Consider the following 17930-nt stretch of genomic DNA (forward strand, 5'->3'; position numbering starts at 1 on the left):
TTCTATAGAGAACAGAAAGAATCCAGAGGTATTCTACGGGCAACGGAAGACCTATTGAAGTAATTTATATACGACAGAGAACTTCTTGAGATCTTCTATGAAAAACAGAAGATCTCTTGAAGTCTTTTATAGACAACAGGGGACCAATTGAGGTCTTCCATAGGCTACAGAAGCCCTATTGAGCTCTTTTATAGACAACAGAAGACTTCTTGAGGTCTTCTATAGACAAGAGAAAAGATTCTTAAGAGTTCTGCAGGCAACAGAAGACTTATTGCGGTCTCCTATAGACAACAGAACATATGTTGATATCTACTATAGCCAACAGAAGACTTCTCGGAGCCGCCTACAAGCAACAACAACCCTATTGAGGTCTTCCGTTGGTAGCAGAAGGCCTGTCGAAGTCTTATATTGAAGTCTTCTACAGGCAACGGAAGACCTATTGAAGTAATTTATAGAGGACACAAAACTTCTTGAGATCTTCTATGGACAACAGAAAATCTCTTGAGCTCTTCCATAGGCAACAGAAGCCCTATTGAGCTCTTTTATAGACAAGAGAGGACTTCTTGAGATCTTCTATAGACAAGAGAAAAGATTCTAAAAGTTGTGCAGGCAACAGAAGGCTTACTGAAGTCTTCTATAGACAACAGAACATCTGTTGAGGTCTACTATAGCCAACAGAAGGCTTCTCGGAGTCGTCTACAGGCAACAGCAGACCTCTGGAGGTCTTCCGTAAGTAGCTAAAGTCTTATATATGCAACAGAAGACCTCTTTACGTTTTCAAGTATTTTAAGCCATTATCTCAGGACCTGGGGACCGAATTTTTTCTATAGAACAAATGGGTCAGAGGACCGATTTTTTTTATAGAAAACAATGCGGAATTATTTCTATAGAAAAAATTATGCAAAAATTTCTCAGTAGCTGATGACGTAATTATACCCTCAGCCTTTAGGCTAATGAGGGTATATACACTTTGATACGACCAAAAATGTGCCTCATCGAAATAATGGTTTTAGACCCCAAGTATGTTTGTACGATATCCGTTTCAGACAATTTTGTCCGTCTGTCTGGCTTTCTGGTGCGCACGATAACTCTCGAACGGATCAATCGATTCGGTTCAAATTTTGGGTATCGAAATATTTTGTCCAGATTTAATTTAAGTTCGAAGATGGGCCATATAGGTCCACTCCTTCAGGTACCTCCCCCACAAATGTTCAAAAATTGTCGCAAAACTTGTGCGCACGATAACTCTTGCAGGGAATAACCGATTTGGTCCATACTTTGCACATCGTGTAATTTCTACCAAACTTAGATGAGGTTCCAATATGGACTCAATCGGTCCACTCCTTCGGGTACCTCCCACACAAAATTTCGGAAAAGTTCAGTTTAGGACCTGCTCTCGAATCGCCATGGTTTTTGTTGTAGCATCTTGTATTCACTGTCCCCTATACGAAGGTACAAGTTTCCTCAGGGGCAAGTCCATACTTCCTGAAAAAATAGCCTGAAAGTTGAAAAAACCCTATGACACCATGTTTATGGGTGGAAGCCAAGATAATTCTCGAACGGGAATGCCGATTCCGGCCAAAATTTGGCCTTCGTAATATTGTTTCCAAACTTAGTTTAAGTTCGTAGATAAGCCATATCGGTCCACTCCTTCAGGTACCTACCCCACAAAAGTTCAAAAATATTCGGAAAAATTGAGCGCACGATAACTCTTGATGGGAGTGACCGATTTGGTCCATACTTTACACATTCTCATTATGTCTACCAGATATAGATCAGGTTCGAATATGGACTATATTTGTCCACTCCATCCCGTAACTCCCACACAAGATTTTGGATAAGTTCAATTTCAATTACGATGGTAAAAGTTGTTTCAGGGGCAAGTCCATACTTCTTGAGAATACAGCCCGTAGGGTGTAAAAACTCCCTATGGCACCCCCATGGTCTATGTCGGCCCATTCCTTTAAGTACCTTTTCCGCAAAATTTTTGAACTGTAATCCTAATCAACATTTTTGTCGGTTCATACGACCAAAATTTTGAAACCCCCTAAATACATAAGTTTTTTGTGAAAAAAGTGTTTCAATTTGCACAGGCTGAGGGTATATCTCTGTCAGCTCAGCTGACTGATACTTTCTTACTTGTTTTTTTCTTTTTTTGTTTTGTTTTTTTTTTTATTTTTTTTTTTTTTTTGTAGACAACAGAGGGCCTCTTGAGACCTTCCCTAGGCAATATGCCTCGGAAACTGGGACCTACATTTGTTCCAATAGGAAAAATGCCTCAGAAGCATTTTGCTAACGAGGGTATATACAATTTGATACGGGCAAAACGTGCCTCATCAAAATAATGGTTTTAGACCCCAAGTATGTTTGGACGAAATGTGTTTTAGATAACTTGGAGTCGATTGAGCAATGTCCGTCCGTCTGCCTGTCTGTCTGGCTGGCTGGAGCGCAAGATAACTCTAGAACGGATCTGCCGATTCGGTCTAACATTTGGCCTTAGTAATATTTTGTCCAAACATAGTTTAAGTTCGAAGATAAGCCATATCGGTCCACTCCTTCAGGTACCTCCCCCACAAAAGTTCAAAAATTTTCGGAAAAATTGTTCGTACGATAACTCTTGAAGGGAATTGCCGAATTGGTCCATACTTTGCACATCCTAATATATCTACCAGATATAAATCAGGTTCAAATATGGACTATATTTGTCTACTCCATCCGGTACCTCCCACACAAAATTTCGGATAAGTTAACTTTAAGACCTGATATCGAATCACTTTGATTTTTGTTGAAGCAACTTGCATTCGCTGTCTCAATTACGATGGTAAAAGTTTTTTTCAGGGGCAAGTCTACAAAGTGGAGTCTTCGGACTCGGCGATAAACAGTAGGTCCCATATCATTGAGCTAATTTGAATCGGGGGGGGGGGGGGGGGGGGCACTCATTGATATGAGAGAAGTCTCCCTTGTCCCGTATGGGATGTTCGTGGAACAATTATTATATTATTATACTAGCTGAACCCGGTGCGCTTCGCTACCCCTTTAGATTGATATGCATTTGAAATTTTACGGATTTTTTGAGATCAGAAAGAAATCAAATTCAAAAATTTAAAGTAAAGTATTCATTGTAATACTTTAGGATATACAATGTTTTTTTGTTTTTCCTTCAGGAGCGTAAACAAACAAATCGGCCGGTCTACCAACACGTGAACATGCAACGTAGAGCTGACCATTAGAAAAGCAAGAACATGCTAAATTTAGGCCGCATACACGAAGAGTCTGTCCTTGGGATTTATTTATAGTCATTGCAAATGCCAAACGTACAGGAAACTGCAATCTTTTAAAATTGAAGGGCGTTTCTGTTGCTATTAGAGGGAGTCGAGGTAGAAGTACATCTGAACCTATGTATATACTTCCCAGTAATAATCGTTGCCTCAATTAAATAGTTATGTAGTTTTTTTACTGTTAAACTTGGACCATTGCAAAGGCGAGGTGGGTCTATGTTTCTTAATAAAATAAAAGGAACACCAACTTTTAGCACTAAATTATGTGGTGGAAAGCCTGGAAGGTCCAACGAATTTAGGAATTCAGCTGGATAGTTAACCGCATCGTCATCAGTTGCCACAGTATCAATGGATTTGTACGTTCGTGCATTTCCTGAAATTCTGTTGACTGAAATTCTTTCAATATAATTTACCAATTTGTTTTGTAGACCAATTCCCGCCACATATTCCAAATTTCATTGAAATTGGGCTTACATAGCGTGTTTGGTGCATCAAATACATGAAATCGGCCGAAAATATATATGGGAGCTATATGTAAATCTAAACCGATTTCAATATAATTTGACAAATTTTTTTGTAGATCAATTTCCGCCACATATTTCAAATTTCATTGAAATTGGACAAACATAAGGTGTTTATTGCATAAAATACATAAAATCGGCCAAAAATATATATTGGAGGTATTTCCAAATCTGATCCGATTTCAATATAATTTGGCAAACTAATTTCTAGGATCAATTCCGTCAAAGATTTCAAATTTCGTCAAAATTGAACATACATGGCGTGTTTGGTGTAGAAAATACATGAAATCTGCCGAAAATATATATGAGAGCTATATCCCAATCTGAACCGATTTCAAAATAGTTTGGAACATTTATTCCTCCAATAAATTCCGTCACACATTCCAAATTTCATTGGAATTGGGCATACAAAACGTGTTTTATGCATCAAATGTATTAAATCGGCCGAAAATATATATCCAAATCTGAGCCGATTTCAAATTACTTTGGCAAATTTATTTTTAGAACAAATTCCGTCACACGTACTAAATTTGAAAACTATATCGATAATCGTTCGTTAGATATCAGCATACAAAGTCTACAGTTTCTGGAGGTACTTCCGATCCTGAGGCTATATCTCCAGATCGGGGCGGAATTTTTAAGATTTATATAGCCTGTGCCATGTGGTAATATATTCTGAAAGTTTCAGGAAGATCGGTTCAGCGGTTTTTAAGTCCATAAACTTCAAACAAACAAACGTACAAACATTTTCCTCCGTTATAGATATACTCGTAGATACCGCACAAATTTCATTGAAATAAATATATCAACACCGATTTCAATACTTATTTCTACTCCAAATTTAGTTACACATTGGACATACATAGCGTGTTTGGGGCATCAAATACATGAAATCGGCCGAAAATATATATAGGAGCTATATCCAAATCTGAACCGATTTCAACATAATTTGGCATGCTCATTTCTGCAAAAAAATTAGCCACACACTCCAAATTTCATTGAAATTGGACATACATAGTGGGTTGGGTGCATCAAATACATGAAATCGGCTGTAAATATATAAGGAGCTATATCCAAATCTGAACCGATTTCAATATAATTCGGCATACACATTTCTACAACAAATTTAGTCACACATTCCCAATTTCATTGAAATTGGTCATACATAGTGGGTTGGGTGCATCAAATACATGAAATCGGCCGAAAATATATATAGGAGCTATATCCAAATCTGAACGGATTTCAATATAATTCGGCATACACATTTCTACAACAAATTTAGTCACACATTCCCAATTTCATTGAAATTGGTCATACATAGTGGGTTGGGTGCATCAAATACATTAAATCGGCCGAAAATATATATAGGAGCTATATCCAAATCTGAACGGATTTCAATATAATTCGACATACACATTTCTACAACAAATTTAGTCACACATTCCCAATTTCATTGAAATTGGTCATACATAGTGGGTTGGGTGCATCAAATACATGAAATCGGCCGAAAATATATATAGGAGCTATATCCAAATCTGAACGGATTTCAATATAATTCGACATACACATTTCTACAACAAATTTAGTCACACATTCCCAATTTCATTGAAATTGGTCATACATAGTGGGTTGGGTGCATCAAATACATGAAATCGGCCGAAAATATATATAGGAGCTATATCCAAATCTGAAGCGATTTCAACATAATTTGGCATGCTCATTTCTGCAAAAAAATTAGCCACACATTTAAAATTTCGTTGAAATTGGACATACATAGTGGGTTGGGTGCATCAAATACATGAAATCGGCTGTAAATATATAAGGAGCTATATCCAAATCTGAACCGATTTCAATATAATTCGGCATACTCATTTCTACAACAAATTTAGTCACACATTCCAAATTTCATTGAAATTGGTCATACATAGTGGGTTGGGTGCATCATATACATGAAATCGGCCGAAAATATATATAGGAGCTATATCCAAATCTGAACCGATTTCAACATAATTTGGCATGCTCATTTCTGCAAAAAAATTAGCCACACACTCCAAATTTCATTGAAATTGGTCATACATAGTGGGTTGGGTGCATCAAATACATGAAATCGGCCGAAAATATATATAGGAGCTATATCCAAATCTGAACGGATTTCAATATAATTCGACATACACATTTCTACAACAAATTTAGTCACACATTCCAAATTTCATTGAAATTGGACATACATAGTGGGTTGGGTGCATGAAATACATGAAATCGGCCGAAAATATTATAGGAGCTATATCCAAATCTGAACCGATTTCAATATAATTCGGCATACTCATTTCTACAACAAATTTAGTCACACATTCCAAATTTCATTGAAATTGGTCATACATAGTGGGTTGGGTGCATGAAATACATGAAATCGGCCGAAAATATATATAGGAGCTATATCCAAATCTGAACCGATTTCAATATAATTCGGCATACTCATTTCTACAACAAATTTAGTCACACATTCCAAATTTCATTGAAATTGGTCATACATAGTGGGTTGGGTGCATCAAATACATGAAATCGGCCGAAAATATATATAGGAGCTATATCCAAATCTGAACCGATTTCAATATAATTCGGAATACTCATTTCTACAACAAATTTAGTCACACATTCCAAATTTCATTGAAATTGGTCATACATAGTGGGTTGGGTGCATCAAATACATGAAATCGGCCGAAAATATATATAGGAGCTATATCCAAATCTGAACCGATTTCAACATAATTTGGCATGCTCATTTCTGCAAAAAAATTAGCCACACATTCCAAATTTCATTGAAATTGGACATACATAGTGGGTTGGGTGCATCAAATACATGAAATCGGCCGAAAATATATATAGGAGCTATATCCAAATCTGAACCGATTTCAATATAATTCGGCATACTTAATTCTGCAACAAATTTAGTCACACATTCCAAATTTCATGGAAATCGGACATATATAGCGTGTTTGGTACATCAAATACTTGAAATCGGACGAAAATATATATGGGAGCTATATCCATATCTGAACCGATTTCGATATATTTTGGCACATTTATTTTTAGGCTAAAATCCATCACACATTTCAAATTTGGAGTCTGTATCTGTAACCGTTCTATAGATATTTGCATACAAAGTTTAAATTTTTTTTGGAGGTTCCTCCGATTCTAATGCTATATCTCCGGATCAGAGCGGAATTTCGAAACTTTTTATAGCCTATATTACTTTCAGGCGTTGTAGTAATATACCCTGAAAATTTCAGCAAGATCGGTTCAGCGGTTTTTGAGTCTATAAATTTCAAACAAACAAACAAACAAACAAACAAACATACAAACATTTTTCTATTTTATATATATAGATTATATACACAGGCTGAAGGTATAGCTGACTGATACTTTTTTACTAGTTCTAAAGAAAATATGCCTCAAGTTCGGGTATGTATAGAAAAAAAATGCCAGATGTGCTGAAGGTCAATGTTTTTCTATAGAGAAAATGCGTCAGAAATTAAGGAACGAATATACGAACGAATACATTACAAGCTGAGGACCGATTTCTTTTTCTATAGAAAAAATGCATCGCAAACCGAGGACTTAATTTTTTCTATAGAAAAAGCTGATGGCCGATTTTTTTTAGAAAAAAATGTGTCTGAACCTTCGGACCGAATATTTGTCTATAGAAGAAAATAGGCCAGATACCGATTTTTTATAGAAAAAATTCAGAATTATTTCTATAGAAAAAATGCATATTTTTTATAGAAAAAAGTGTCAGTAGCTGAGGACGTACTTTTTTATATGACCGATTTTTTTTCTGTGTAAAAAACAACGTCAGAATCTGAGGACTGAATTTTTTAAGGGAAAAACATGCTTTTGAAACTGAGCCCCGAAATTGTTTCTATAGAAATAATGGCTCTGATTTATGGACTTTTTTGTTTCATAAAAATAGAAAAATACCTAAGAAGCTAATTATCGATTTTTCTTTAGAAAAAAATGCAACATTAGGTGAGGACCGAACTATTTTCTATAGAAAAAAGTCTCCGATGCTCAGGACCGAATTTTTTTCTATAGAAAAAAGTGCCTCGGAAACTGAAGGCCGATATTTTTCTGAATTATGAAAGTATTTTTATAGAAAAAGTGCCTATGAAATATGGACGTTTTTCTATAGAAAAAATCCCTCTGAGTTATGGACGTCTTTCTATAGAAAATCCACAGCAGCAGAAAAGCAAGTTTTCGATCGTAGCAAATACGTGAAATCGACCGAAAATATATATGGGAGCTATATCCAAATCTGAACCGATTTCAATATAATTTGGCACATTTATTTCTAGACCGTATTCATTCACACATTCCAAATTTCATTAAAATCGGAAGTATATAGCGTGTTTGGTGCAGCAAATTCGTGAAATCGGTCGAAAATATATATGGGAGCTATATCCAAATCTGAACCGATTTTCACCAAAAGCAATAGCGTTCTCCTATTGCTAAAAAAGTTATATTCCCTAATTTTCATCTGAATCGGACAATAAATGCGACCTGTACATTGCGAACAAAAATACATAGGCAGACGGACGGACCAACAGACATGCATAAACTATGGGTCTTTCTCGTTTCCTTGTGTATGTTACATACAAATGCACAAAGACATAATACTCCTTACCACAGTGTGGTGTAGGGTATAAAAATGCCTCAAAAGCGGAGGACCGAATGTTTTCTACAGAAAACTGAGGACCACATTTTTTCTATAGAAAAAAATGCCTGCGAATTATGGAAGTTTTTTTATAAAAAAAATCCTCAGAAACTGAGGACCGATTTTTTTCTACAAAAAAAATATTTCTCATAAACTAAGGACCGAATTTTTTCTATATAAAAAAAATCCTCAGAAAATGAAGACAGACTTCCTTCTATAGAAAAAAATGGAACAATTTTTTTTCTATATAAAAAAAATACCTCAGAATCTGAGCATCATATTGTTCTCTATAGAAAAAATTGCCTCAGATGCTGTGGAACTGAATAAAATGTACATAAAGTTCTTTACATTTATAACGTTTAAAAGCTTATATTCCAATTTTTAAATAATTATTTTCACAATCCTTGCGTCTCTAAAATGAACACGTTTTTCAAACTTCCAAAATTAGTTTTTCAAACATAATTTGTCACTGGTACCACTGTCATGTTCTGACCTCATGTAAAATTTTCTCCTTGGCAATGAATTTATAAATTACAATTAAAACAACAAACAAAAACATACAAAACAATTAAAAAGTTAATTTTGAACAAAATTTCCATTCCCTACTCCTATTACCAAATCACCATGGCAACGAAGTTTTGAATTTTGAGAAATATTGTTTTAAGTAATTAATATTAATTAATAATGAACCAAAATAATCTTCCTTCAGGATGGATAAGCTTATGCTGCAGTGTATCTTTAAAGATATCTTCAATAGAAACACACGAAATTAATTATGGACATTTGTATGGCTTGTAATAAGTCAATTTATTTAGAGTGGGATTTCCAAAAAAAAGGCCAAAAATATTTTGTAGATTTAAAAGAAACCTTGCAACAAAATTTCGAGAAATCTTAGATGAAAATTGTGTAAGCTTGTAATCATGTACTGTTTATACATTGTATTTCAATACATTGCTAAAAGCTATAGAATTATGAAACCTCCAAACAAAGCGACCTGTATATAATGATCGCAACAATAAGAAGCTTATTCACCATTTAGAGTTGATTGAAATGATTACTTTTGCCATTTATACTCCTAATCTGGGGTAAATTCACAATACAAAATACCTCGCAGAATCCATTCTAAATCCCATTTCCTCCTTCTCTTCCGTTTCATAATATCAGCAATATTCATAATAGCAATTCTATTGTTTCACTTTTCCCAAAGAATAGCAGATGATGATTGTCGTAAATAAATTAAATAATAACTATTTATCGAACAGCTATATTTGTCACAAATTTGCACTCTATGCAATAAATTGATAGAAGATTGTCGCAATAGAGATAAATGCTATACAAATACGCAGAGCAATAACCAGTAACAAGGAGATGAAGGGAATACGGAGCGAAGAAGAAAGAAACGAATAAAATAATAATAAAGAATAAAATAATAAAATCTGTATTATTGATGGTTGATTTAACACGAGAGCTAACAAACCAGCCAGCCAGCCAAGTCAGGCAACCAACGACAATCATCATAAAAAAATAATCCCCAAGAATATTTTTATGGCAGTATTAACACCATTGGAACGAAAGCGGACACACACACATAACACCACATAGATATTGTCACATCTTTAACACATACTTACAGAAAGACATATAAATATAACAACAATAAAATGCAATAAATCGCAAGCAAAATGAAACAGAATTCAACTATGGAAACGTAGCGTATAAATACCAACAATCTACACGCATCCCATTGTTGCATATTGTCCTGCTTTGATGTGAAGCAAGTGTTGTTCTTTTCACACGGAAACACCATAGAACAAACTTGTAAAAAAAAAAACTCGTGGTGAGGTTGGTATTCCACCCCATCGATGAAATGAAAATGACCATAAAATACGTATTTATGATAACAGACAATGCAATAAAAGTCACCACAAATACCACTTCCCCTTTCCGTTTTTTCTTTCAGCATGATTTTTCTTATTTGTTTACACACACACACACAAACACAATAGCTTAGAAGACATGATTGTTAGCAAGGAATTTGTTAATGTATGGCACACAGATCCATAAAGTCAAAGATAGAAGGGGATCTTCATTGGCATATTCAGCCATTCGTCCAACCATTGAAAAATGTTGTCCAATTGGTAATGTGGACGAACAGTCATTGGTCACAGAAACAAAAACTCCAAGCCTCTAGGGCTGAAGTTGGTCTCAAAAATGTATTTAAAAAGCCCACGCCTCTATAGCTGAAGTTGGCCTCAAAAATGCATTTAAAAAGCCCACGCCTCTATAGCTGAAGTTGGCCTCAAAAAATTATTTAAGAAGCCTACAACTCTAGAGCTGAAGTTGGCCTCAAAACTTTATTTAAAAACCCCTCGCTTATGAAGTCGAATTAGGCCTTAAAATGCATATAAAAATCCACGCCTATGGAGCCGAATTAGGCCTCAAAAATGTATATAAAAAATCCACGACTTTAGAGCCCAATTGGGCCTCAAAAATTTATATAAAAAATCCACGACTATGGAGCCGATTGGGCCTCAAAAATTTATATAAAAAATCCACGCCTATGGAGCCGAATTGGGCCTCAAAAATGTATATAAAAAATCCACGCCTATGGAGCCGAATTGGGCCTCAAAAATTTATATAAAAAATCCACGCCTATGGAGCCGAATTGGGCCTCAAAAATTTATATAAAAAATCCACGCCTATGGAGCCGAATTGGGCCTCAAAAATGTATATAAAAAATCCACGCCTATGGAGCCGAATTGGGCCTCAAAAATGTATATAAAAAATCCACGCCTATGGAGCCGAATTGGGCCTCAAAAATGTATATAAAAAATCCACGCCTATGGAGCCGAATTGGGCCTCAAAAATGTATATAAAAAATCCACGCCTATGGAGCCGAATTGGGCCTCAAAAATGTATATAAAAAATCCACGCCTATGGAGCCGAATTGGGCCTCAAAAATGTATATAAAAAATCCACGCCTATGGAGCCGAATTGGGCCTCAAAAATGTATATAAAAAATCCACGCCTATGGAGCCGAATTGGGCCTCAAAAATGTATATAAAAAATCCACGCCTATGGAGCCGAATTGGGCCTCAAAAATGTATATAAAAAATCCACGCCTATGGAGCCGAATTGGGCCTCAAAAATGTATATAAAAAATCCACGCCTATGGAGCCGAATTGGGCCTCAAAAATGTATATAAAAAATCCACGCCTATGGAGCCGAATTGGGCCTCAAAAATGTATATAAAAAATCCACGCCTATGGAGCCGAATTGGGCCTCAAAAATGTATATAAAAAATCCACGCCTATGGAGCCGAATTGGGCCTCAAAAATGTATATAAAAAATCCACGCCTATGGAGCCGAATTGGGCCTCAAAAATGTATATAAAAAATCCACGCCTATGGAGCCGAATTGGGCCTCAAAAATGTATATAAAAAATCCACGCCTATGGAGCCGAATTGGGCCTCAAAAATGTATATAAAAAATCCACGCCTATGGAGCCGAATTGGGCCTCAAAAATGTATATAAAAAATCCACGCCTATGGAGCCGAATTGGGCCTCAAAAATGTATATAAAAAATCCACGCCTATGGAGCCGAATTGGGCCTCAAAAATGTATATAAAAAATCCACGCCTATGGAGCCGAATTGGGCCTCAAAAATGTATATAAAAAATCCACGCCTATGGAGCCGAATTGGGCCTCAAAAATGTATATAAAAAATCCACGCCTATGGAGCCGAATTGGGCCTCAAAAATGTATATAAAAAATCCACGCCTATGGAGCCGAATTGGGCCTCAAAAATGTATATAAAAAATCCACGCCTATGGAGCCGAATTGGGCCTCAAAAATGTATATAAAAAATCCACGCCTATGGAGCCGAATTGGGCCTCAAAAATGTATATAAAAAATCCACGCCTATGGAGCCGAATTGGGCCTCAAAAATGTATATAAAAAATCCACGCCTATGGAGCCGAATTGGGCCTCAAAAATGTATATAAAAAATCCACGCCTATGGAGCCGAATTGGGCCTCAAAAATGTATATAAAAAATCCACGCCTATGGAGCCGAATTGGGCCTCAAAAATGTATATAAAAAATCCACGCCTATGGAGCCGAATTGGGCCTCAAAAATGTATATAAAAAATCCACGCCTATGGAGCCGAATTGGGCCTCAAAAATGTATATAAAAAATCCACGCCTATGGAGCCGAATTGGGCCTCAAAAATGTATATAAAAAATCCACGCCTATGGAGCCGAATTGGGCCTCAAAAATGTATATAAAAAATCCACGCCTATGGAGCCGAATTGGGCCTCAAAAATGTATATAAAAAATCCACGCCTATGGAGCCGAATTGGGCCTCAAAAATGTATATAAAAAATCCACGCCTATGGAGCCGAATTGGGCCTCAAAAATGTATATAAAAAATCCACGCCTATGGAGCCGAATTGGGCCTCAAAAATGTATATAAAAAATCCACGCCTATGGAGCCGAATTGGGCCTCAAAAATGTATATAAAAAATCCACGCCTATGGAGCCGAATTGGGCCTCAAAAATGTATATAAAAAATCCACGCCTATGGAGCCGAATTGGGCCTCAAAAATGTATATAAAAAATCCACGCCTATGGAGCCGAATTGGGCCTCAAAAATGTATATAAAAAATCCACGCCTATGGAGCCGAATTGGGCCTCAAAAATGTATATAAAAAATCCACGCCTATGGAGCCGAATTGGGCCTCAAAAATGTATATAAAAAATCCACGCCTATGGAGCCGAATTGGGCCTCAAAAATGTATATAAAAAATCCACGCCTATGGAGCCGAATTGGGCCTCAAAAATGTATATAAAAAATCCACGCCTATGGAGCCGAATTGGGCCTCAAAAATGTATATAAAAAATCCACGCCTATGGAGCCGAATTGGGCCTCAAAAATGTATATAAAAAATCCACGCCTATGGAGCCGAATTGGGCCTCAAAAATGTATATAAAAAATCCACGCCTATGGAGCCGAATTGGGCCTCAAAAATGTATATAAAAAATCCACGCCTATGGAGCCGAATTGGGCCTCAAAAATGTATATAAAAAATCCACGCCTATGGAGCCGAATTGGGCCTCAAAAATGTATATAAAAAATCCACGCCTATGGAGCCGAATTGGGCCTCAAAAATGTATATAAAAAATCCACGCCTATGGAGCCGAATTGGGCCTCAAAAATGTATATAAAAAATCCACGCCTATGGAGCCGAATTGGGCCTCAAAAATGTATATAAAAAATCCACGCCTATGGAGCCGAATTGGGCCTCAAAAATGTATATAAAAAATCCACGCCTATGGAGCCGAATTGGGCCTCAAAAATGTATATAAAAAATCCACGCCTATGGAGCCGAATTGGGCCTCAAAAATGTATATAAAAAATCCACGCCTATGGTGCCGAATTGGGCCTCAAAAATGTATATATAAAAATCCACGCCTATGGAGCCGAATTGGGCCTCAAAAATGTATATATAAAAATCCACGCCTATGGAGCCGAATTGGGCCTCAAAAATGTATATATAAAAATCCACGCCTATGGAGCCGAATTGGACCTCAAAAATGTATATATAAAAATCCACGCCTATGGAGCCGAATTGGGCCTCAAAAATGTATATATAAAAATCCACGCCTATGGAGCCGAATTGGGCCTCAAAAATGTATATATAAAAATCCACGCCTATGGAGCCGAATTGGGCCTCAAAAATGTATATATAAAAATCCACGCCTATGGAGCCGAATTGGGCCTCAAAAATGTATATATAAAAATCCACGCCTATGGAGCCGAATTGGGCCTCAAAAATGTATATATAAAAATCCACGCCTATGGAGCCGAATTGGGCCTCAAAAATGTATATATAAAAATCCACGCCTATGGAGCCGAATTGGGCCTCAAAAATGTATATATAAAAATCCACGCCTATGGAGCCGAATTGGGCCTCAAAAATGTATATATAAAAATCCACGCCTATGGAGCCGAATTGGGCCTCAAAAATGTATATATAAAAATCCACGCCTATGGAGCCGAATTGGGCCTCAAAAATGTATATATAAAAATCCACGCCTATGGAGCCGAATTGGGCCTCAAAAATGTATATATAAAAATCCACGCCTATGGAGCCGAATTGGGCCTCAAAAATGTATATATAAAAATCCACGCCTATGGAGCCGAATTGGGCCTCAAAAATCTATATATATAAAAGAGCGGTGAGGTGAGGTATTCACTGACTGATTCATCAGCGCCCAGACGAAACCGCTGAAGCTAGAAAGTTGAAATTTTGGGTGTAGGTTGCTGTTGGTGTGTAGGGGTGAGATAAGGATGGGTTTTTGGAAATTCGACCTAGAAGTGTACGAAAAGTACTAAAAGGTACTAAATATGGTACCCTTTGTATTAGGCAAACGGTAAGAGCTAGAATATTGAAATTTGGAATGAGGGTCACTGATGGAGAGTTAGAAAGATGTACCAAATGGTTATTGGAAATTCGAACTATAAGTGTACGAAAAGTACTAAAATTTACAAAATTTAGTACCAATTGTATATTTTGAACGGATATAGCTAGAACCATGGAATTTGGTATGGAAATCAAGGTTGGGAAGTGGTGTTGATGTAATTAAATGGTTTTGGAAAATCGTACGAAAAGTACTAAATGGTACTAAATTAAGTACAACTTGGATTTGGGTGAACGGATAGAGCTGGAATCCTGAAATTTGGAATGAGGGCCACTGATGAAGAGTAACAATGAAAGGTTTTTGGAAATTCGAACTATTAGGGTACGAAAAATACGAAATGGTACTAAATTTAGTACAAATTGGATTTGGGTGAACAGATAGAGCTGGAATCCCGAAATTTGGAATGAGGGTCACTGATGAAGAGTAACTATGAAAGGTTTTTGGAAATTCGAACTATAAGTGCACGAAAAGTACTAAATGGTACCAAATTTAGTACAGTTTGAAATTAGGTGAACGGATTGAGTTGGAATCCTGAAATTTGGAATGAGGGTCACAAATGGAAAGTAACAAAGAAAAGTTTTTGGAAATTCGAACTATAAGGGTACGAAAAGTACGAAATGGTACTAAATTTAGTACAATTTGAATTTGGGTGAACGGATTGGGTTGGAATCCTGAAATTTGGAAAGAGGGTCACTAATGGAAAGTAACAAGGAAAAGTTTTTGGCACTTCGAACTACATGTGCACGAAAAATAATAAATGGTACTAAATTTAGTACAATTTGGATTTGGGTGAACAGATAGAGCTGGAATCCCGAATTTTGGAATGAGGGTTACTGATGAAAAGTAACAATGAAAGGTTTTGGAAATTCGAACTATAAGTGCACGAAAAGTACTAAATGGTACTAATTTTAGTACAATTTGGATTTGGGTGAACGGATAGAGCTGGAATCCCGAAATTTGGAATGAGGATTACTGATGAAAAGTAACAATGAAAGGTTTTTGGAAATTCGAACTAAAGGGTACGAAAAGTACGAAATGGTACTAAATTTAGTACAGTTTGAAATTAGGTGAACGGATTGAGTTGGAATCCTGAAATTTGGAATGAGGGTCACAAATGGAAAGTAACAAAGAAAAGTTTTTGGAAATTCTAAGTCCCAATTTACATTAGGCGAGTTTACTTGCGGCAATTGTCAGTTTGTATGTGAGAGAGGGTGCTGAGAGGCAAAGGGTTACCATATGCCTCACCTCTCTCTCCTACAAAATGAAAATTGCCGCAAGTAAACTCGCCCAATGTAAATTGGGACTAACTATAAGTACACGAAACGTACTGAATTTAGTACACTTTGGATTTGGGTGAACGGATAGAGCTGGAATGCTGAAATTTGGAATTAAGATTACTGTTGGAATCTAGAATTGAGATATGGAGGTAGCTTTGGAAAATCGTTCTAATGTGGACGAAGCAGTGCTAAATGGTACTAAATTCGATACAAGTTGTATTTGCGTGAACAGATTACTGTTGGAGTGTAGGATTGAGGTAGTTTTGGAAATGCGTACTTATGGAAAAGTGCCAAATTGAACTACATTGCAGATATATGAAAGTAGTTATTGGAAAGTCGTGTACGAAAACTGCTAAATGGTACAAAATTTGGTACATTTTGGTATTTGCTATATGGTACAGAATTTTGTTCAATTTGTGATTTTGTAAAGGGGTAGAACTGGAATTTTGAAATTCGGTTTTAGATTAGAAATTGGTGTTTAGAGAGGTGGTTTAAAGGAGGTTTTGAAAATGCTTATTTATACAAAAAGTACTAAATAGTATTATAATTGGTTTCAGAGGAACAGATAAAACTGGAAAAGTGAATTGTGGTTGGTATTTATGTTGAATATTAGAAGTAATTTTCGAAACCTACCTACATATGTGTACGAAAAGTTTGGTAACATGTTGGTACCAAAACCATGTTGGTATTGTGTAAACGGTTAAAGTGAGAACTGCATACTATAGGGGAACGAAAAGTACTAAATGGTACTAAATTTGGGCTCGGTGTAGGAACAAAGCTTGGATTATATAATTTGGACAAAAAACTACGAAATGGAAAAATATTTGTTAAGAAGATCATTCTGAAATTTAGATAAAGTTCGGAGTTTAAAAATTGTACTGAATATTGTTCTATTGATTTTATGCTAACGCGAAGGTGTTTCTAAATAATAAAAATAATGTACTGGAAGTATGTAGTTAAACGTGAAGTATCTTTTCAATTTTTTGTTTGTTTTTTTATGTTAATTTGAAAACGTGGTTCAATGCGACAATTTTGTTAACTAGAAGGTTATTATCCCCTGATAATAAAAAGGCTTAAATTGAAATGCATCAAAAAATGTACCGTTATATAGGGTTAACATACCCGTGCACATTAACTAAAATTTTTTGTAAAAAAGTTTTTTTTTTCTAACCACAAATTCCGAATTTCGGTCGGAAAATGTGCATAAAATCTTCAAATTACTCTAAGTCTTCAAAATATCTCTTCTAATAAAAGTGGATTAAAGTAGACATTTTTTTAAATGAAACTTTTGTATCCTCTGAGTATACAAGGTCCAAATTTAAAGAAAATTTGGCAATATAGATTTGTTCTATTTTTAAAATACACTAAGTCGAGGGGTACTGTTATATGGTGATATACAAATTTTTGTGGTCATTTTGAATTCCGAAAATTAGGTTCGTAGAATTTTCGGCATTCGTAGAATTTTCGGGTTCTTGGCGAAACCGCTGAAGCTAAAACCTTGAATTGTTGTGAAAGGGTGAGATAAAGTTTAGTGTTTGGAAACTCGTACTGGAAGGGAATGCTGTGTTAGTGAAGGGGTAAAACCAAAAGTCAAGTCTGAAATTAGCAATATGAGTAGCTGTTGGTGTATGTCTGTGATATGAGGTCGTAGTATTGGTAA

The 17930-nt window shown here is 36.0% G+C and overlaps 1 protein-coding gene across 1 annotated transcript in view; it reads left to right on the forward strand.

Annotated features, from left to right (window-relative positions):
• Positions 1-17930, forward strand: part of Nlg4 (Neuroligin 4) — a 438709-nt gene that overhangs the window by 122146 nt on the left and 298633 nt on the right. The gene's annotated exons all lie outside the window — the stretch shown is intronic.

Source organism: Musca autumnalis, unplaced genomic scaffold, assembly GCF_047663935.1.
Source record: "Musca autumnalis isolate F117 unplaced genomic scaffold, ASM4766393v1 scaffold_1, whole genome shotgun sequence".
Taxonomy (NCBI): domain Eukaryota; kingdom Metazoa; phylum Arthropoda; class Insecta; order Diptera; family Muscidae; genus Musca; species Musca autumnalis.